General features: G+C 36.8%; 1 long non-coding RNA gene across 2 annotated transcripts in view; it reads left to right on the forward strand.

Moving 5' to 3' along the window:
• Positions 1-20,401, forward strand: part of LOC147581457 (uncharacterized) — a 38,642-nt gene extending 18,241 nt beyond the window's left edge. For both annotated transcript variants that reach the window (XR_015249670.1, XR_015249671.1), the window contains exon 3: positions 19,998-20,401. This is a non-coding gene — a long non-coding RNA (uncharacterized LOC147581457). The remainder of the gene's footprint in view (positions 1-19,997) is intronic.
• Positions 20,402-20,685: the final 284 nt, after the last annotated feature.

Below are 20,685 nucleotides of genomic sequence, written 5' to 3' on the forward strand. Positions count from 1 at the left end.
CAGCCCAGAGCCCGACGCGGGGTTTGAGCTCACGGACCATGAGATCGTGACCTGAGCTGAAGTCGGACGCTTAACCGACTGAGCCACCCAGGCACCCCTGGATAGTGGTTTTTAAAGCACTAGCCTATTTTCTGGATTCATACAGTTCTGTATGGTCACCAGCCTAATGCATGATATGCAGCACATCAGCTCTATCAAAAACTAGGCACATTCAGTACAGAAGTTTTGAAAGAGGAAATGTTGGCCTTCAGCTTCTTCTACTTCTTTCTTATGAGGCTCCTGCCCCCAACCATTCCCCAGGACCCTAGAGCCCTCATGCTCTCCCTGGTTCCCCCAGCACCTTACCTGGGTCTGAATGGACCTGCGTTTCTATTTGTCCACTTTGTTTTAAACCTCAGTGTAGACAATTTTCTGAACATCTACCTGGCTTTTCTTGATAAAGTTATACCCTAGTATTCTGATAAAATTGCCCTTGCTGTTATAATATTATGTTTTTACAGTTATCATACATGTGGATAATTTTTGAGATATAATATTGTAATATTAATAGTGGATCATTTTAGGCATGAAGGCAGACTAATAAGAGTAATGTTTTCAGATTTTTTTTTAGAAAACATGTTAGTTTAGGGGCGCCTGGGTGGCTCGGTCGGTTAAGCCTCCGACTTCGGCTCAGGTCATGATCTCACAAGCCCCGCGTCGGGCTCTGTGCTGACAGCTCAGAGCCTGGAGCCTGTTTCGGATTCTGTGTCTCCCTCTCTCTGTGACCCTCCCCCGTTCATGCTCTGTCTCTCTCTGTCTCAAAAATAAATAAACGTTAAAAAAAAAATTAAAAAAAAAAAAAGAAAACATGTTAGTTTTTCAGCAACTTTTGAAGCTTTTCACTGGTTAAGTCATACTTTGTTACCATGGATCTTTGGGTTACAAGAGGACTCCACAATTGCCTGCAGAGTTCCACATGTTTGTGAAGAACATACGACAGTAAAAATAGTTGCAACAATGGCACATACCTGTGTGTAAAGATACATATTATATGTATACTATATCTATTATTTTCCTGGAAAAATAGTCCAAAGCATTACTCACATTCTCGGTGGGATCTGAGATCTTTCAACAGGTTAGATACCTTTGACCTGTTTTTAATGACTTCAGAACCACTTTTGAATGGAGTCCACACATATGCATGCATGAAAAAATTAGTGAAAAGTTCCAGTGGTTGCTATTGTCTTCTTGTCACTCTACTGCTTGATGTATGTTGCGTATGTATATGCATACATATACAGCGAATATGCTATGGTGTCTCTTTACATAAACAGCTTGCCACACCTTGAAACATTTGTTTGCTACTCATTAATACAGCTTGTCCTTTGTTTCCCTGAGAATCTCCAAATCTTCATGGTTATTTTTCTTTGCAAAATGAATTGTTCTCTTGTCAGTTTCCTCTCTTAATAGGTCACGGTTACTAATCTTTTGAACTAGCATGTAATATAGGGAAAAAATAAATCACAACATGAGGTTCACAATATTTAGTTTTACTTTGTTTTTTTTTTAAACATTTTTTTTGATGTGGAGTTTTCAACTTTGTCTTCCGAGAATAGATTTGAAAAAATATATTTGAGTTCTCTAATGATATTCACTTTCTACTAAGGTAGAAAACAAAAATGGAACTTTCGACATACCTAACCCACGAATTTGAATATAGATTGCTTCATAATATTGCCTAAGGTATTGTATCTGGTAGTAAATTGGTAGAAGAGAAAATGCTGTTAATTTTAATAAAATTAACTTTGTGCTTCATCAGGGTTTTATGTATTTTTTTTTTAAGGTTTGCCCCAAGGTATCTCTAGTTAAAACAAAGGGCCTCATTTGTAGTCAGAAAAGACGGACCCCTGGCATCATGTGACAATCCTATTGGTTGAGTTTAAATAGTGTTCCTGCAAAACACTATCAGCTCCTCTGGGCATGCTTTGACTTTCTACTTTTCTTTTTAAAGCTATATGTAAACATACACATGTTGATTATAAAATCACCTCTGAACTCAGTGTTTCTGCATATAAATTATTTTCAAGACAGGTGTCCAGAACGTTTGCTTGACCAGAGATCATACTCACTCTGCTTAAAGTCATGTTTGTGCCTACAAATTAAAAGTCTTCACAAGAAGCGATAGCGAGTGCACTTCTCATTTAACGCCAAGGTCTCTTTTGCTGTGCTCGATTAATTGTCACTGAGTGCAATTTTATCATAGTTAAAATGAATTCAGGCCTATTTCCCAGTAGTAATAATTTTGGAGGGTTAGAGAAATTAATATTCCTCAAAAACTAATTAATAATCTCTAAAGAATCATTTGCATAAAGGATGTTAGAGGCTTGCAGCCATTATGTGTTGTATATAACTAATTAAAAGGTCCATTTTCATTATTGCATGTAGCCATGAGGTGACAGGCGTGACCACACCAAATGGCCAAGCAAAGGCTAAGTGATTGAGAAATCATGTGGCATTATTTCATTCAAAGGGTTACATTCATTTTTTAGTAAGGTCTGTTGGAAGGAAGGAAGGATGAAAAGAAGAGGAAGGAAGGAAGGAGAGAGAATGGGGAAGGAAGGGAAGGCAGGGAAGCCCATCAGAAGAGCAATGATGGTCTTTGAACTTATGCTTTGTTCTACCATCAACTTCAGAGCTTTCTATGTCCATTCGACTTGAGCCTGGTTCATTTCTGCATTTTAACATTGTACTAGGCATCGAGATGAAGTGTTGATTTCACCATAAACCTGCATGGAAACAGGTTCATTATATAATACATATTTTTGTATTAGCAGAAATAACTTTCCAACTTTTCATTTGTTTTGATGTCAATTTGTTACAACAAACCATTGCCTGGAAATAGAGCTACCCTGCTGCTCTGCTGAAAATTACTGTGCATAACAGCCTTAATATGTTAAATTTGTTTGACTTATTGGTAGAGCCCACCAAACAAGCTCCATACAAGAGAGCATAATTCTTAGGAGACAGAAGATCCATTCATTATTTCTGTTATAATTACAGCGAAAGCATTATTGATAAATCAAACCAAAATAATTATTCTTTGAAAAGGAAAGGATATTTAGCTTTCTGATGGCATGGAAGATGCTGTGTATAAAATCTGTTAGCTTGCTCACTCTCAACCTCACTGGGACAGCCCAGAAATATCAAATGCGACTTTCCACACCATTTCCTCCACCAAACTTCATTTCCACCATCAACAGTGGTGAAATTACAGGCCTTCAAACAGAACATATGGAACAAAAATCATTTGATCTGAATGAGGATGTAACAGCAACCCCCCACCCCACCCTCAGCATAAGAAAACAAAATAAGGACTTTTTATAGCTTTGAAGACAATCCACGGGAGGTAGATTTTCCCCCGATAGCAACACCCTACTGAAAAGTGTGTGCTTAGAAGGCATTTCAATTACTAGCTAGCTGAACATGATTCACAATTCTCAAATAAACTTTTTTTTCCAGTTCTCTGAATATGTAGAAAATTACTTGAAGAAATAACTATGGAGGATAAGAATGCTAAAGTCAGCAGTTGAAAATGGAGAAAGTAATGTTGAATAGCTTGGGCAAATAACGGAAATTTGTGGAAACCCCACTCATACATGATATTGGTGGACTCCATATCTGAAGACAATATGGGGACTGATTTCATTGTTAGCTGTCGGCATAAAGGTACCTGCAAGGATCCCCATGGAATCGGGAGCCTTTTTGCTGTATATCTGAAGAATCTTTTGGCTCGGGGAAATGGTTGTTTTTGGCTATTCCCTTCCCTTAAAAGGCCCAAGGCTTTTGCTAAATGTGAATGACCTCATTTCTGATTGCTGTGTGCCAGGTCGGTCTGTCTGCTGTTGTTATTCTCCCAAAAGTCGACAGTTATTCCACATTGTTTCAAATTGTGTTTCTCTATTCTCAAAGCTTTTCTTCACACCGCTGCGCTTATAGCTGTAGTAGGGCATTCTTGCAAAGCTGTCTCACAGTCTTACACAATATAATAGGAAAAATACAAGAATTACTTCATTTGCTACACCACGCAAAATGTGAACATTTGCTTAAAAATGTCCCTAAAGGATGTTGCTGAATATTTGCATCAAGAAAAATATCTTTAATTACAAAATAGCAAAACAATGATTTCAACATTAAAATAAAACCCTGGGTTAGCAGTGCTCTGAATAACCCCCCAAAGAGACCTAATGTTCTTACTGAAATAGACAAAAATGTTGCCCTGTCTACCCGGTAAAAGAGAACAGACAATCCCTAGTTCACAGGCTTCGATTCTGGGAATCACATATAAACCAATTTAGAAGAAGCAGAATATGGAGTTTAAGCTTAAGAGTTATAGAGGATTGAGTGGAAATTCAGTGGGTTAACATATTTCTTCATAAAAAAAACATGCATCTAACATACGTAGAGGTCCTTCTGAAGTAATAAGAAATCATTTGGATCCTCATTCTTAAAAAGGTTTTACCTGGGATTATCTATCTCAGAGATACTTTATGAGGTTGTATTAACATGATTTCAAGTTCACTGAGGGACAAGCAGAACATGAATGAATGTGTGCAAATCACATAGTATTCTGAGTATATTACGTATATGCACGGCTTGATGCTTTTTACTTTGGTAACTGTTTTTCAAATATTTTGTATGCGGCGTCATTAAGAGGAGTTCTGAGGTGGTATTAAAATTCACATGTTACGTCTTCAGTAATCACAGTATGCAATTCAAATCACGCTGCTTCCCATTCACCCCCACTCAGGTAGTGAAAGTATTTCAAAATAGATACGTTTAATTTTGAAATGTGTGTGTCTCAGATGCAGACGGAGATTAGGCTGATTGCGTGAGATCTTTGGGGGAATGCAGAGAAATGATGTGAGTTGAGAAGGCTCAGAGAACAGTATGGCAGCCAAAGTAGCTTCGGGAAATACTGACCCTTCACTTTAGTAACAAGTACTTTTCATAAGAGGGACTATATTATAGGATAGGCATATTGTGTGCAAGATAGGAAATACTTTTATAACATAAAAATATTATATTGTGCATGTATTTCATGATATGTTATATTATACATGGTAACTTTGGAGGCTCCATACCTACTCTCTCTGTACTACGTGGGACTTTGACCTAAGAAAAATTCTTGGAGGAATTAATGATACCTGTTTTTATTTTTGGATGTCCTTCCACTTGTCCTACTTTCATGATGTAATTTGAGAAGACTTACAGGTAAAGGATTCTAAATTATAAAGATAAATTGCATTGAGTTTTACTGAAAATAATTATGTGATTTACTTAAAATTATTATTCATGCATGTAAACTATTAGGAATTAAATATGATAGTATTGTTGATAGTCTCTACTTGTGTATTAGGTTGTATATGCTAAATAGTTATTTAAGATGATTCCTCAGGAACAATTACCAGGGAAATTCACTCTAATATGAGGCAGACCCCATTTGGCAAAGGCATATCATATCCGACCTTTGATGTGTTCACATCGATCTGCAGTATGTGCTTATCAATGAGTTAAGAAATAGAGGAAGAAAACCTCTTCCTGTATTGGGCTGTGGGTGAAGAATCAGATTTGCCTTCCAGAGGTACAGAGTTGTGGCAAAGGGACCACGAAGGCCAAGTTGGATGTTGAGCAGGGAAGCCAGTCTGGGGAAGGGAACAGTGAACCCACACACGGTTGGGAAACCTTTTAATCCAGAAGAAGAAAAAGGCTGAGCTGTGAGGTGGGCAGAAATGAAGAGAGACATTGAGATGAGAAGAGCAAGGAATCCTAAAAATACAACAAAAGGCCTGAGAACTACAGGCACCTGTAGAGAGCTCTTGACAGAAAACCGAGTGAGTCAGATGAGGTACTTTATATGTTACTCAGAACACGGAGGCAGAGAAATAGATAAAATAGTGATAGGTAAGACAGTGAGTAGAAATGTTTTGTATTAAGCTTGTAAAAGAATAAAATCCCGAATCAGAAACCAAACGAATGGAACGGAAGCAATTAAAAGCCAGAATGAATGTAGTATGAATGAAAACAACAGTAGTGAAGTAAACATAACATTTCAAGCCTGAAAGAGATTGCTGTTCTCTAGGGATAGTTGAGGAAAAGACCGTCACCTACAGAAGTACGAGTGGCATCTTCAGCCTCAAGCAGATGATAAAATCTGACTGGCTCTCAACCAGAGAAACAGTAATACAACCTTGGTTACTAAAACAACAACACTGAAAAGTCTCGTATTAATAGTCTTCCAAAACACAAAATACCAGAAGACAGTAGAATAGCCAAGCTTAAAATTTTGAGAGTAAACGGTTTTGAAATCAAAGGTCAACACCCAGGCAAGTTGATGTTTACATATAAATGCATCAGCAATGTAATGGCTTTCCAGATGTTGAGGTAACAGCAGGAGAGTGAATGTCTCAAAGACTCAACTTCTACTGAACAAAGGACTTAGAGACAAATAGAAAGGAAGAATTTAAGAATGTGTGGCTCATAATATTTAAATACTTATGCATTCAGGATGACTGAAATATTAACATGAAAAGACAAATCTAAATCAGTTCCCGTTGGAATCCATAAAACAAAAGGGCACTACTTATGAGGTGTGAAAAATAAAACAGTGATTATTCGGATTGACATTTCAAGATTCAGTTCATAAGGAAATAGAAATGAGAGGTAAGAGGTAGACAGGCCACAGATATTTTTTCTTTCAGTATGAGGGAAAGGAGATTAACATTTTTGTGTGTTTTCTTAACTTTTGTGTTTGGAGAAGTCAACTCATGTAGGTTTTGGAAAACTTAGAGACAAAGAGCCCTGGACAGTTAAAAACAGGTTGACTTCCTAATCATTGTGAAGAGTAAAAGATGAGTTTTGTGCATATTACAATAAACAAAATAAACAAAACAATAGGGGGTCTAATAAACCAAAAAATATAAAACAATAGAAACAGAACCAAGATCAACAGTTATTCCTCTAAATGGCCCTAGGATAAAGCTCCCTACTGAAACAAAAATGCTCTCAGATTGTGTTTAAAAACAAAAACTCAAATAAATTCAATTGTATGCTGCTAACAATGGAAAAACCTAAAACAGAGTTACACTGAAGGTTTTCAAGGAAGGGGTACACATTTATCAGACTAAAAAGACAGTAATTTTTATATTGATAGACAATTATTGCATTCTTTAATAAGGTTGTAATACTGAGTCTCACCAAAATGTGAATTCTTCGGGGACACAGTGACAGGCCAGACACAGTGACGAGTGCATAGTGTTCCTAGAAGAAAAAAAAAGCACTTTTTAAACAAAACGGGCCAAAGGGGGTAGCTTTTTATTGGTGAGACAATAAGTACTCGCTTTTGCCTGTGGGTGGTGTGGATTACAGAAGGCTAATTATATGCATTAACTCCTCGTGATGAAGAAAATCCAGTCATTAAACTATGTGGCAAATAATACAGCAGCAAAATATCTATTACAAAAGCCTGCAAAAATCTAAGGTAAATTGAAAACTGCACAATTACTGATAGAGTCATTAATAAACCACTCTCTTTAAATTATTGTCAAATACATGAAATGTAACGAAGCAATTGAGGGCTCGAACAATGTAATTAAGAGAACTATTAATATATGCCAAATAGACTGCACGTCTTAAACAAGGTTGAATAAATGAAGGTGTAAACGTTATGTATTGTGTGTGGAGTGGTATTCATTGAGAAAGGAAATTGGAGGTTATGATCAGTTTCAGGAATCTAGTTTGACACATTTTGATACTGACAATTTGCTGACAGGCACAATGACAGGCTCACCTTGTGGTTTAAAAAATTTAAGTCCTCTAAGTAATTCAGTACTGAGTAACCGAACTCGACGAATTGCAACTCCAACTTATCTGGAGAGAGAAGTTTATTGGCATCGATCATCAACTTATGCTGATGGGACAAGGAGGAATATGACTGAAGGCACACAGCCCTCTGGGTCGGGGGGTAAGGGATGATTCTCAAAGGAAGGGATGTCACAAACTGGATGCACGTTTCTAGGGGTGTGTGTTACAGACGCCACAAACATTTCCTTATTATATTCGATGATCTTTTCGTTCCTCTTCTTTCTTTATCCTTCCTGATTTCTTCGCAGCAAATGATATTCATCCTTGCTTTTCTTCTTGAGACACTCCAACTGTTCTATGACTTCTCTGGCAACTTACCCTTACCCTCACTCACTAGTGTCTCTTCTTCTCCCGTGTCCTGAACATTGATGCTTCTTGGGAATAAATCACTAATTATTATTCCTTTTATTCTAGTCTACCTGTTTCTCCCCCGACCCCAACTCCAAAGACTCAGAAACACTCTTCAGCAACCTGTAATACTGAAAGCAAATCGATGGTAGTAATAAGGGAGGAGGGAAAAATAACACATGTTTTATTGGGATTGCATTGATTCTAAAGATCAATTTTGAGATAATTGGCTTCTTAACAATTTCCAGTCTTTGGTCTTTGAATATGGTATATTTCCTCATTGACTTAAGCCTTCTTTAATTTCTCTCAGTAATATTTTGTAGTTTATGCTGTACGTATCTGCCCAAAATTATTATACTTATTTTAAATATCTTGCTTCTGGATGATATTATAAGATGAATCCGTTTTTAAATTCAATTTTCCGGTTTTATTTCCCTGCTTTTCTATAAAGATATAATTGTTTTTTTATTGACTATATATTCTGCATCTTGCTAAATTTGCTTGTTAATACTGGTAACTTTCTTGTATATTCCTTTAGATTTTCTCTCTATAGGATCATGAAATCATTCCTACTCTGTCTGAATGTTATTTTCTTTTTTTCCCTTCTTGCGTTGTAACAACATTGAGTAGAAGAGATGAGAGTGGGTATTTTGTTTTATTTCTTATCTTAATGGGAAATTATTGTCTTTCCACTTTTAGTGTGATGCGGGCTCTAGGTTTTTTGTTCATACTGTTTTTCAAGGTAAGAAAATTCTCCGCCATGCATAACTTTTTGGGAGTTATAATCATGAATGGTTACTGGAGGTTTATTCTTTCTTTCTTTCTTTCTTTCTTTCTTTTTTTTTTGCCAGGGGAGTATATGGGCCGAGAAGATTTAAGTTTGAATTATTGTCTCATGAGAAGGTTTTTAAAATTGAGCATCAAATTTCTTTAATAGATATAAGGGTCTTCATATTTTCTACTTTTTCTTGAGTCAGTCTTTGTATGTTTTAAAAATCTGTCTAAGTCAGCTAATTTATCAAGTTTACTGGCTTGTTGCCTATTCATATTCCCTTATTTGTCTAGCATCTGCAATGATGTTACCTGTTTCATTTGTGACATTGATAATGTGCATCCTCTCTCCCCCCTGCCCTGATCAATCTAGTTAGTGTTTTATCAATTTTATTGATTTTTTTCAGAGAATTTATTTTCATTGTTACCTGTTTGTTGTCTAGTTTATTGATTTTTTATCTTTGGTGGGAGTTTATTTTCATTCCTATTTTGCTGAGAGTCTTAAAATTATAAATAAGTGTAACTTCTTTGTTAAATGGATAGTGTTCCGTGCACATTCGAGGGGAGGAGACCAAACAAAGCCTGTATGACAGAGGGCAAGAGTCCTGGAAGGGACCTTGGAGCTCTACCTACCATAGTTGGATAGAGTGTAATCTTCATGTAGAGCATGTTAAACCTATTATTAAGGTGCTAGTCGTCTGTGGTCCTTACTGAATACATCATGTGTTCAGTGAGGATTTTCTATTCTGAATGGTTAGAACTAAAATGCCCCCTTTTGCTGTTTGAGCTCTGAGAATTGTTTAGTTCATAGCTTTCTAGTATCCTTCACCTGGCCTCATGGAGTTTCACTCTGCCTGTGCCTCTTAGTTTCCATCAATAAACTTAAGGGAATAGGAAGCAGATTTTTGGAGCTCTTTTCTGTGCAGATTTTGCTTCTTCAGTATGCTGGTCCGGCTGTCTCAGTCTCCTCAAACTCTGATCTCTTTCTTTTCAACTAAAAGAGACTGATTCGCCTCTAGGCAGAAAGCTGAGGTTTGGTAGAAGTCATGTTTGTTTTCTTTCCTTTAGAATTGGCAGTCTTGTGCTGCTGATTATCCACTCTCTGAGAACAGTTTCCTTATATACTTTGTCAAATTATCTATTTATTAACAGCAGGAAGGAAATTTCAGTATTAGGAAATCTAAAATGGCCTGAAGCAGAAGTCTCCATGTTTGAGTATTAAAGGAAGGTATCTGTGCCCACATAATGGGGGATGGGAGATGGAAATACTCAGTTATTCTCCAGCCTTGATATGGGTTTGTTTCTGTATACCTAACATTAATCTGTTTCCAAGTTTTGAATGTTGACAGGAACTAGAATTTGGATAGTGGGGCATACAATTTTAGGGTTAGTACAAATGAATAGTACCTTACTCTGTTAGTAGTTCTGCTCTAGGGCATCTAAAACCAGACCTTTTTCTCTTCACCTCAAGAGTTGAGTGGCTTCATTCTTGTGTCTATTTCTAAATGTCCATCTCAAATTAGGGAAACTTGTTGGAGGAGGTCATCAAGAGGATGTGACCGTTGGTTGGCCTCTGAGCCGGGCCTGGGCAATTGGAGGTGTCTCATCCCTCCCCATTTCTTGGAACATGTGGTCCACTCACCATTCCTGAGCTGGGATCCACTTCAAGGATGCAACCTGATAGAGCAATGTGTTGTTGAGACCATCTGGGCAGTAGCCATGACTGAGCCCCATTAGGGTCTCTATTCAGACTTTTAAGATTTGGTGGTAGGTGCAGAGATCTACTCATCTTTTGGCCAGGACAAGCCTCAGAAGAAAGTCCTCTTGCTTATTAAATCTGCTGTCCACAAACCTGGAGTTGTCTGCCTCTGTCTTCCACATCTCCTTGCCCTCTGTGTACAGGAGCCAGTTGGTGAACCAATAAAATTGGACTTGGAATTTGTGTCATTCAGCTATAGGCATAAAACACCTTGGAGAGAGGCAAAAAGTCTCCTGGACCAAGAAGTCCCTCTTATTGGAGGTTTCAGAGATTTTCACCATAGCTGAAATGGTTTCACCATAGCTCATCCATGGGAAAATGCCTCTAAGGTGAGGCCAAGTGGACATCAACTTTCTGGAGTATGTGGTCCCAGGTCCATTCCTTCTCTTTTCAGTACCCCTCAGAGTGTTGACTTAGCATAAAGTTCCAATGCTAGTTTTAAATTGAAGCTCTAATGGTTCTGGTGGACAGTATTTTTATGAAACATCGAAAAAAAAAAAAAGCTGGTTTCCTTGGTTATTCTCTGTCCTTAGTGTATTTTGTATATGGGGATGTGGGAAGGATATATGTAATGCCAAGGTCGGAATATTCCAGGCTTACATGCCAAGCATAATCCAGTCATTCTCCAGATCAGAGACCTGTCTCAGGTTAATTAAAGAAGAATTTCTGGGAGTCAGTCACAGTGATCACTAGTTTCTGGCAACCCCCAGGTGATCTTATATGCAAATGGTTTTTTGAGAACCACCCTTTGGATGAAGGCCCCTAGAAATCCCTTGTTCTTTGTTTGCGTGTCAACTGTAATTAAAGGGTAGTTTTGTGAGTAGTTCTGCAGGTGCCTATAGTTTGAAAATAGTTCTATAAATTATGCTAGTGTTTTTTTTCTGAAAAGAAACATTTGCATATCACTTATGATCTAGTATGGTACATCCAAACCTGTTTAAAATTGAGCATTAATTTCTAATGGTTCTCTTTTATATAATTTAATGTGTGAATTTATTAAAATATCCTAAACTTACTCACCCTCAGGGTATGTGAGAATGATCTTCTGCCTTCCTGGGAGCAAATTGCAGATCAGCATTTTTACTGCTGCCTAAGATCCTTTGTGTGTGTTTTGTAAAATTACCAACATAGATCAAGTTTATGTTAATTGTATGAAAAAGCAACAGAAATAATCAGTAACATTTACACAACTTTAAGTAGTTAACCTAGTTCTGAGGCAGCAGAATTATCCAAGAGTCAGCACCTTAAAGTAAGTAAAACATGTAATAAAGCATTTTCTTTGACTACTTTTTTTTTTTTTCCTTTTTTGCAGGCATGGTGGGGTAAATGTGTGTTGATGTTGTGGTCATCGTGATGTGGTTTAAGTCAAATTTATCTCAATCAAAGCTCAATGCATTTCCATAAATATGTTAGGCAGTATGCTGTGAATACCTTCTCTTTTCTTCAGGTTCCATGCAGTTCTTAACAGGAGCAGAAATGATGCTAAAGGGACAGTATAGACCCAAGCACCAGAATTCCCTCGTGCAAAATTACACACAGAAAATACAGAAAACAACACCTGTACTTCAAAAACTTTATAAGAAATCAACTATGCATTTACGGAGTACATAGTTCTGTACTTTATTGACTGTAATAAGCCCATCTTTTTCTTTGAAAAGAAGGACTCAGAGTAATGCAAACAAATCCTAGAAAGGAGTGGCTGTATGCTTCCTTAGGGGTTCGGTAACATTTTCTGTCTAAATGACACAGTAATTCTCTACATGACCACATTGTCCTTCCAAATACATGTATTATTTCATCAATGAAAAGTGAATAACAGACTGAGATTTTTTTCTTTATTGAATCTAAGATTTTAGAAGGAGGACAGGTGTAATTGAACATAGGTCAGTACTCCCAGCAACTTCAGTGATGACCATGATTCATTGAAAGCCCAAGGAGTCTTAAAATTATCACTGAGCTTTCAAGGATTAGAGTGGCTCCCTTATACTTCCTCCCTTTCACCTACTTCCTGATTGTCTTGTCACCACACTGGACCTTTTGTGATATGTCCATCACTGACAGATTCTTATCGGTGTGTTTGTGTATTTTCAGTCTGTTATTCTTCCACAAGTTTCTTTCTTAGACACATTTACACTTTTTTTTAGGACATTGTAGACCATGGCAAAAACATTTTATTTTTATTGTGCTAGTGATGATTAATTTTATATGTCATCTTGGCTGGGCTAAGGAACACCGGATATCTGGTAAAATATAATTTCTAGGTATGTCTGTGAGCATATTTCTGGAAGAGATTACCATTTGAATAAGTAGACTGAGTAAAGATCTCCATCACGTATGCAGGTGGGCAGCGTCCAGTCCACCGAGAGACTGAGTAGAACAAAAAGGCAGAGGAATTTGCTCTCTTTCTTAAGTTTGGACATCTGTCTTCTTCTGCCCTTGGAATCATTGTTTCCGGTTATTGGACCTATGGACTTGGCCTGAATTATAACACAGGCTTGCCTCATTGTCCAGCCTATAGATGGCAGATCTTGGGATTTCCTGACCTCCATAATCATGGGAGCCAATTCCTATACTAACTCTCTGTCTCTCTCTCTCCCTCCTTTCTCCCTCCCTCCTGCCTTCCCCCCAGTATACATAATATACAGGTGTCCCTGCTTTTGAAAGTTTATGTTATGCCACTTTGTTTTTCTGACAGACCTGCATTATTACCTGTTTTGCCAACCAAAATAAATCAAAGAGGATTTTTCCTTTTATGAAAAAAGAACACAAAAATGGTGTGCGGTATTGGTTTTGGCATGAACTGTTAGAGAAACAGTGTGCATGTGGGGCAGTGAGAGTGCCACCAAGCTCTGTACCTGGGGCCATACACTCAGCACCTCAGCATCAGGCCACCAGAGCTTTGAAATCTCTGTGAGCATCTCTGCTCTGTCTCAATTTGTTTTGTGTGTCCATTAGCAAGAGGTGATCTAAGGTAAAAACCTAAGAAAGGTGTTTTTTTTTCTTCTTGAGTCTGGGAACACTCAAATATTTTTCCATATAGATTAATGGTAATTATTTCTTTGCTTTTTGCCATTTTGGCTTATGAACATTTTCATAGGAACAGATAGCGGAGGAAACCCATATATATTATATATATATATATATATATATATATACATATATATGTATATATATATAATATCTAGATATTATAGATAGATATAAATTTATGTTATCTGCTGTTTTTGTGGGTTGAAAGATTTTGTTTCTGATTACATTTCCCCAACAATAATCGAATAAAATTTTTGAAGTCGTCATCAAATATTGTCTTTACAGATGAATCCCAGATCCCGGAAAGACCTGAAAATAGGCCTGTCTTCAAGGCTCACAAAGTCGGTCAGGGATAGAGCCATGAAGAGAAGCCACAGTTTCAGTTTTCAACGTAGTGCACTTTGCACACCCCTCATGGCTCTTGTCCATATTCAAAAGCTTAATTGTTTTTGAATGTTCTCAATATGACCAAGCTAATAAATCCAGAGGAATAGTTTTTCCCATGCTTCAACGGAACCGAATCAGCATGGTTTGACTTCTAAGGTTATTGACATTTTCTAAGTGATAGCTGCTCATTGTAACGTGGAAAGACGGAGTTAGCAGACTTAATGAAAATCCGATCATTTCTATACTTTAAGGATGCTGAGTTAAGTAAGAGGAAGAGAGAGAGAAAAAGGAGAGGGATGGAAACCCTGCAAACATGAATCGATTTATTAATATCGTTTTCGCCAGTCCAATAGGATATGACATGAAACATATTTATAGGATTGAAACATATACATGTATTAATTTTAATGAGAAAAATTCGAAGAAGTGATGCATAGCTATGGGATTGAGGAGTAATAAAAAGTAGATGGTAATAAATGTTACACTACAGTAGTTTTGACTGCTCAGGGGAAATAGACTTGGAATAAAAACGAGATGGGCAAAACAATCTAACTTGTAACAATATGCACTGTAAATTACCAAAAAAAAAGGGGGGGGCAATAGCCAATTTCTGAAATAGCTTAGATGATAATGAAAGACTGTAAAGATCTGCTGAACCAATCTTTCACAAGATTTCACCGTAATGTGTAAATGTCTTTTTAAAAATCATGCTTGGACATTTATTCTCATTAAAGCAAGTTCTAACAAAATATTTAAGGAATGCAGGCCGATAAGCGAGTCAAGGGACTTAAATTTAGATTAGATTAAGCTGTTGATACTGTTTCAATCCCTTTGGCTATTATGGCTATTCTACTGAATAATAAAAAAAAGGGTTTAGGGTTAGGAGAAGGAGGGGGTTTCAACTAAATATTACCCTCATTTTAGTGTTTAAATTTGCCCAAAATATTTGGCTTTGGTTGGGGGGAATGTGGTTGGGAGGGGTAAAGGAACAGGAAAGGTAATGATTATCTGTCACTTATCTTACTTACATGGTTTAACCAAAAAGTGTTCTGTATAATTTATTCTTGCAGTATTTGTTTATTTGAAAGTAATATCACATGTGAGCGAAATGCCCATGTCACATCATTGTGATGATTGTTAGTTAAGATGGAAACAGGGATCTGAAGAAATCCTCTGTCCTTAATTTGCATTTGAATTTAAGCAAATGCAAATTAATTAGTATTACATTCTACCTCATTGCTGTTTACAAAGTGGTTTTGTCCAGACAGATTTCAAGGCCTCCCTTGAGGAATTGCGTGTTTGGTTCCAGACCGCCACGATAAAGTGAATATCACTTATAAAATGAGTCAAGTGCATTTTTTGGTTTCCCTGTGCATATAAGAGTTATGTTTACTCTATAGTCTACTAAGTGTGCAATAGCATTTTATCTGAAAAAATAAAGTACATGCCGTAATTAAAAAAAATACTTTATTGCTAAAAAATGCTATTATCTGAGCTTTCAGTGGGTCATAATCCCTAATCACAGATCACCGTAACACATATAATAATAATAAAAAGTTTGAAATATTGTGAGAATTACCAAAATGTGACACAGATACACGTAATGAGCAAATGCTATTGGAAAAATGGCTCTGAAAACTGGCTCAAAGCGGGGTTGCCAACCGCCTTCAGTTTGTAACAAATGCGCTGTCTGGGAAGTACGATGAAGGGAAGCACGGTAAAACAAGGTATTCCTGTATGTGTCCGTAATTTAAATATGTGTACTTCAAGCTCACAAATTTCACTTCGAATTCAAGTTTGTTCATAAGCTTTTTGAACATATCCCCCCTAATCAGTACCAATTAAAGGTGTGAAATTAAAGAAAGGGTAAATCATAATTTTTAAACTTATTTCTTTGAGCATTTATTGCTTGACAGAGTTGGAGGAAAATATCATGATGTGGATGTACTAATAGACTCTAAAATTACTATTTATGAATCGTAAACTCATCCATGTTGATAACGGAGTCGGCAACATAAAAATCAATTTCACCGTAGTTTTGCTAGTGCCAAAATAATTGCTTTGTCCTTTAAATAAAATTCAAAGTAATTCTGCATCTCACAGTCACATTTTAATAATCGCAAAGTAGCAGAAAATAAGGAAAAAATTGTTGAAGCAAGAGCACAATAGATATTCAGAAAAGCTACTTTCCGCTGCGGTGTTCGGGCAGGAATAGCTGCTAATTGTAGAAAAGAGAGAACAGATTAAGAAAAACTAAAAATCACTTTATACTCATCAAAGGTAGACATCATTAGCATGTTTGCATTTTGTATATTTCTGTTCAATATATTTCCTATGCCCAAGCTGCGATCGAATTCTTAGTTCACATAGTGTTTTTCTCACGAGTTAATATATTGTGAAAATTTTCTCGTGACATGAAAATTCTTCAGAAACCCATCGTTGGTACTGAAAGAATTTTTTTTATAGATTTGCCCTAATTAAATGAACCATTTACTAAGTATTGAAAATCTGACTGTTATATATATATGTATATATATGTGTGTATAATTTATAATTTATATATAACTTATATATCATATATAAGTTATATATATAATTCATAACAAGATTGTTATTACAGTAAGAAGACTGTAATGAGGATATTTTAACATATTTTTGTGTCTACGTATGTAATGATGTACTTAGAAAAGATATCAGAATTAGAATAATTAAGTTGAATGTTATACACATTTTAAAGTCTCTTGATACAAACTGCTGACTGCTTTCCAGATGTTCAAACTAATTTATATTCCCTGTTCCTCCTCATGAGCCCTGGATAATGTTTTAAAAAATATATTTTACATGTTAAAGTATGTTTTTCTTCAGTCACTGCAGTAACTACAGAAACTGAAGATTTTTGTTCATTAAACAATTATATTTTCTTATTTGCTTTTCTGCCCAATCACCTATTTATTATTACATTTTTCTATTTTTCACATATTTTAAAATTGTGTGTGTGTGTGTGTGTGTGTGTGTGTGTGTGTGTGTGTATACAAACAACATTAACCTTGGCATACTTTCCTATTTTTACATCAAGTTTAAATTTTATGTAATGTTCTTTTTTGGCATTAAGAAGCTTTGGTTACTGTGTGTTCACACCTTTTGTAATTGCTTTGGTTGTTTTGGTCATTAGCAAATTGCTTCCAGTTCAGCAGTGAGCTAAATACTTCTTTAAATTTTATTTTTTAAATAATTTATTTAAATATTCACTGTTTTGTTAATGTGAAACAGATTTTAGTTTAAAGAGTTAACACTATTAACTGAGTAGTCCGTCCTTTCTCCATTGATTTGTGATAGTTTCTTCAGCATGAAATCAATGTTTATAAACAGTTAAGGTCTATTTTATGGCACTTTACTGTAGTCTATTAATTTGCCTGTTAAAACTGGTATTGCACCAGATTATTATTGTACTGAATTATTAGGCCGGGTTGTTTTGTACAGCCCTGTTTTAATTATTTTATAGCTTACAATATTTCAATATCCAGAAAGGCATGTCCCTTCTTATTACTCTTCCCAAATGTTCTTAGCTATTATCGCTTCTTTATTTTTCCGGGTGAAGTTTATAGCTAAATAAGGAAGTGACTTGTAATTGTATTGGAAACATATACTATTAAAAAAAAATTACAGTGTTTGGTCTCCTCATCCAGACACGCGGTAAATCTCTCCATTTAGCTAAGACTTACTTTTTATTTTCCAGTAATGTTTTTGGTTTTTCTTCATAGACGTTCCTATTTTGAGCAGCGTACATAGTGATTTTAAGTTTCTCTCTTGCTGTGGGTTTTTGTCTATACGTGGGTGGAGAATGTATTTATATAGTTGCATGTGAGAAACAAAGTAGTATTTTAAAACGATTTGTGATATTTGCAAAATGGTATTTTAGTGAGCTCAGGTGGGGCTGGCTAGTATAGGCATGCATCGCTGAGGGTGCCGAAGTGCGGAGGCCAGTGACTGATAACGGGGTTAGGGCTAACACTGGAGTAGAGCATTTGAGAAGTGCTCTCTCCTGCAGACCCAACCACAGGCCTCCGAGGTAGGTACCACAATCACAGCTGGTTTAAGCGAAGAGCCCACGTTCAACCAGATGCGCTGGAGGGACTCACAACCGGGCAGTCTGGACACCGTCTGGACCATCAACAAGTAGCTTTTAAACAATATGACAGCTTTATGGGCTATAGCTCACCTACCATACAATTCACTCACTTAAAACGTATGACTCATGCGACTTTATTTTATTTTTTTGTTATTTAAAAATACTTGTAACATTTTTTCATTTTTGAGAGACACAGAGAGACATGGTGTGAACAGAGAGGGGCAGAGAGAGAGGGAGACACAGGATCTGAGGCAGGCTCCAGGCTCTGAGCTGTCAGCACAGAGCCCGATGTGGGGCTTGAACCCACAAACTGTGAGATCATGACCAAGCTGAAATTGGACACTTAACTGACTGAGCCACCCAAGCACCCCTCAGTGTTAATTTAGTATATGCACAGAGAGGTACCAGACACTAATCAATTTAGAAAGAGAAGACATTTAGAAAGAGAAGTTCTGTATCCATTAGTTGTCGCTCTGGATTTCCCCCCAACCCCTCCTGGACTCTGGGAACCACAAAACTACTTTCTGGCTCTATAAGTGCCTCTTCTAGGCACATCATGAGTAAGATCGTAAAATAGGTGACCTTTTGTAAGTAGCTTCTTTCGCTTAGCATGATGTTTAAAAAACTCATCCATGATATGCTCATGCATGTAGCATATCATGTATGGACAAATCGTGCTCCATTGTATGATTATATTATACTTGTTTATTTGTTAATCAGGTGATAGACATCTTTTCCCATTTCTGGCTATTATGAATAATACTGCTAAGGACAGCAGTATTTTTGTGACCAACTTATTGTGAGGATGTATGTTTTCAAATCCCTTTGGTGTATACATTAGAGGGACATTTCTGGATGATACAGTCTCTATTTAATTATATGAAGAACTGGTGGAAGATTTTCCAAAGCACGCACCATTTTATATTCCCACCAACAACCTGTGAGCATTCTGATTTCTTCACATCCGTACCAACGTTTGTTATGAGCCTTCTGATCAAAGCTACTCTAGTGGATATGAATTGGCATCTCTTTGTGGCTTTGATTTGCATCCCTCTAGTGACTAAAGATGTGGAGCATGCTTTTGCTTCTAAGCCACCTGCGTATCATCTTTGGAGTAGTTTCTATTCAAATCATTTGCCAATTTTTAAATCCAGTTGTCTTTTTGTTGAGTTATAAATTTTGTGTATTCTACATAGATCTCTTATGTTTTTTCCCAGAATGTAGGGTTTTTGTTCACATTTTTGAGGGTAGTCCTTGAATCTCCACAGTTTTAAATGTTGATGACCATGTCCAACTTATCAAATTTTCCTTTTGTTGCTTGTGCTTTTGATATCATGTTTAAAAAAGCCTTTGCCTAAATCAAGGTCATAACGTTTTACTCTTTTTTTTTTAAGTTTTTTTATTTATTTTGAGACAGACAGAGAGAGAATCTAGCTGGGGAGGGGCAGAGACAGAGGGAGAGATAGAGAATCCCAAGCAGGTTCTGTGCACAGTGACTGTGCAGAACCCGATGTGGGACTCGATCTCATGAAGCCGTGAGATCATGACCTTAGCCGAAATCAGGAGTTGGTTGCCTCACTGACTGAGCCACCCAGGTGCCCCAACATTTTACTCATATATCATCTTCTAAGCGTTACATTGAAAATTTTTTACGTGTTTATTTATATTTTTTAGAGAGAGCGAGAGACAGAGACACCAGTGGAGGCAGGGCCCAGAGAGAGATGGAGACACAGAATCTGAAGCAGGTTCCAGGCTCCAGAGCTGTCAGCACAGTGCCCGATGTGGGGCTCAAACTCACAAACCACGAGATCATGACCTGGGCCAAAGTCAGACGCCTAACCAACTGAGACACCCAGGTACCTCTAAGTGTTACACTTAAATCTGCGATCCATTTTGTATTAATTTTTGTATAAGGTGTGAGGATGGGGTTCGACTTCATTCTTACATGTATCCCATTGTCACAATACCATTTTCAAAACAAAACTTGATCTTATCAACAACTAGCCCCTGTCTCCTCTCATACATACTTGCATGCACACACAGACACACCCTTGAACAGTTTCCCATTTCTCTCAGCCAAAGATAAAAATCTTCAACTTGATTTACAAGGTTCATGAGCAGACCTGTCAAGTTACATGACTAGGGACTATTTAGCTCTCTACTCTCACGTTGTCTTTTAAGTTCTGGCCACAACTGGCATGAATTCAGTGCCTTGTAAGTGTTGTGTTTTCTTTCACCACAGAGTGAACATGCTACACAATTTTCACAAAAATGATTTTTCCTCCTCTCTATTAAATCATTCTTATCCTTCAGATTTAAGCTCAATTGTTACTTCCTTATGAAAGCCTCCCTGGCATTTCTC

This window comes from Puma concolor, chromosome B1, assembly GCF_028749965.1.
Source record: "Puma concolor isolate L17-30 chromosome B1, mPumCon1.1.hap2, whole genome shotgun sequence".
In the NCBI taxonomy this organism is placed as follows: domain Eukaryota; kingdom Metazoa; phylum Chordata; class Mammalia; order Carnivora; family Felidae; genus Puma; species Puma concolor.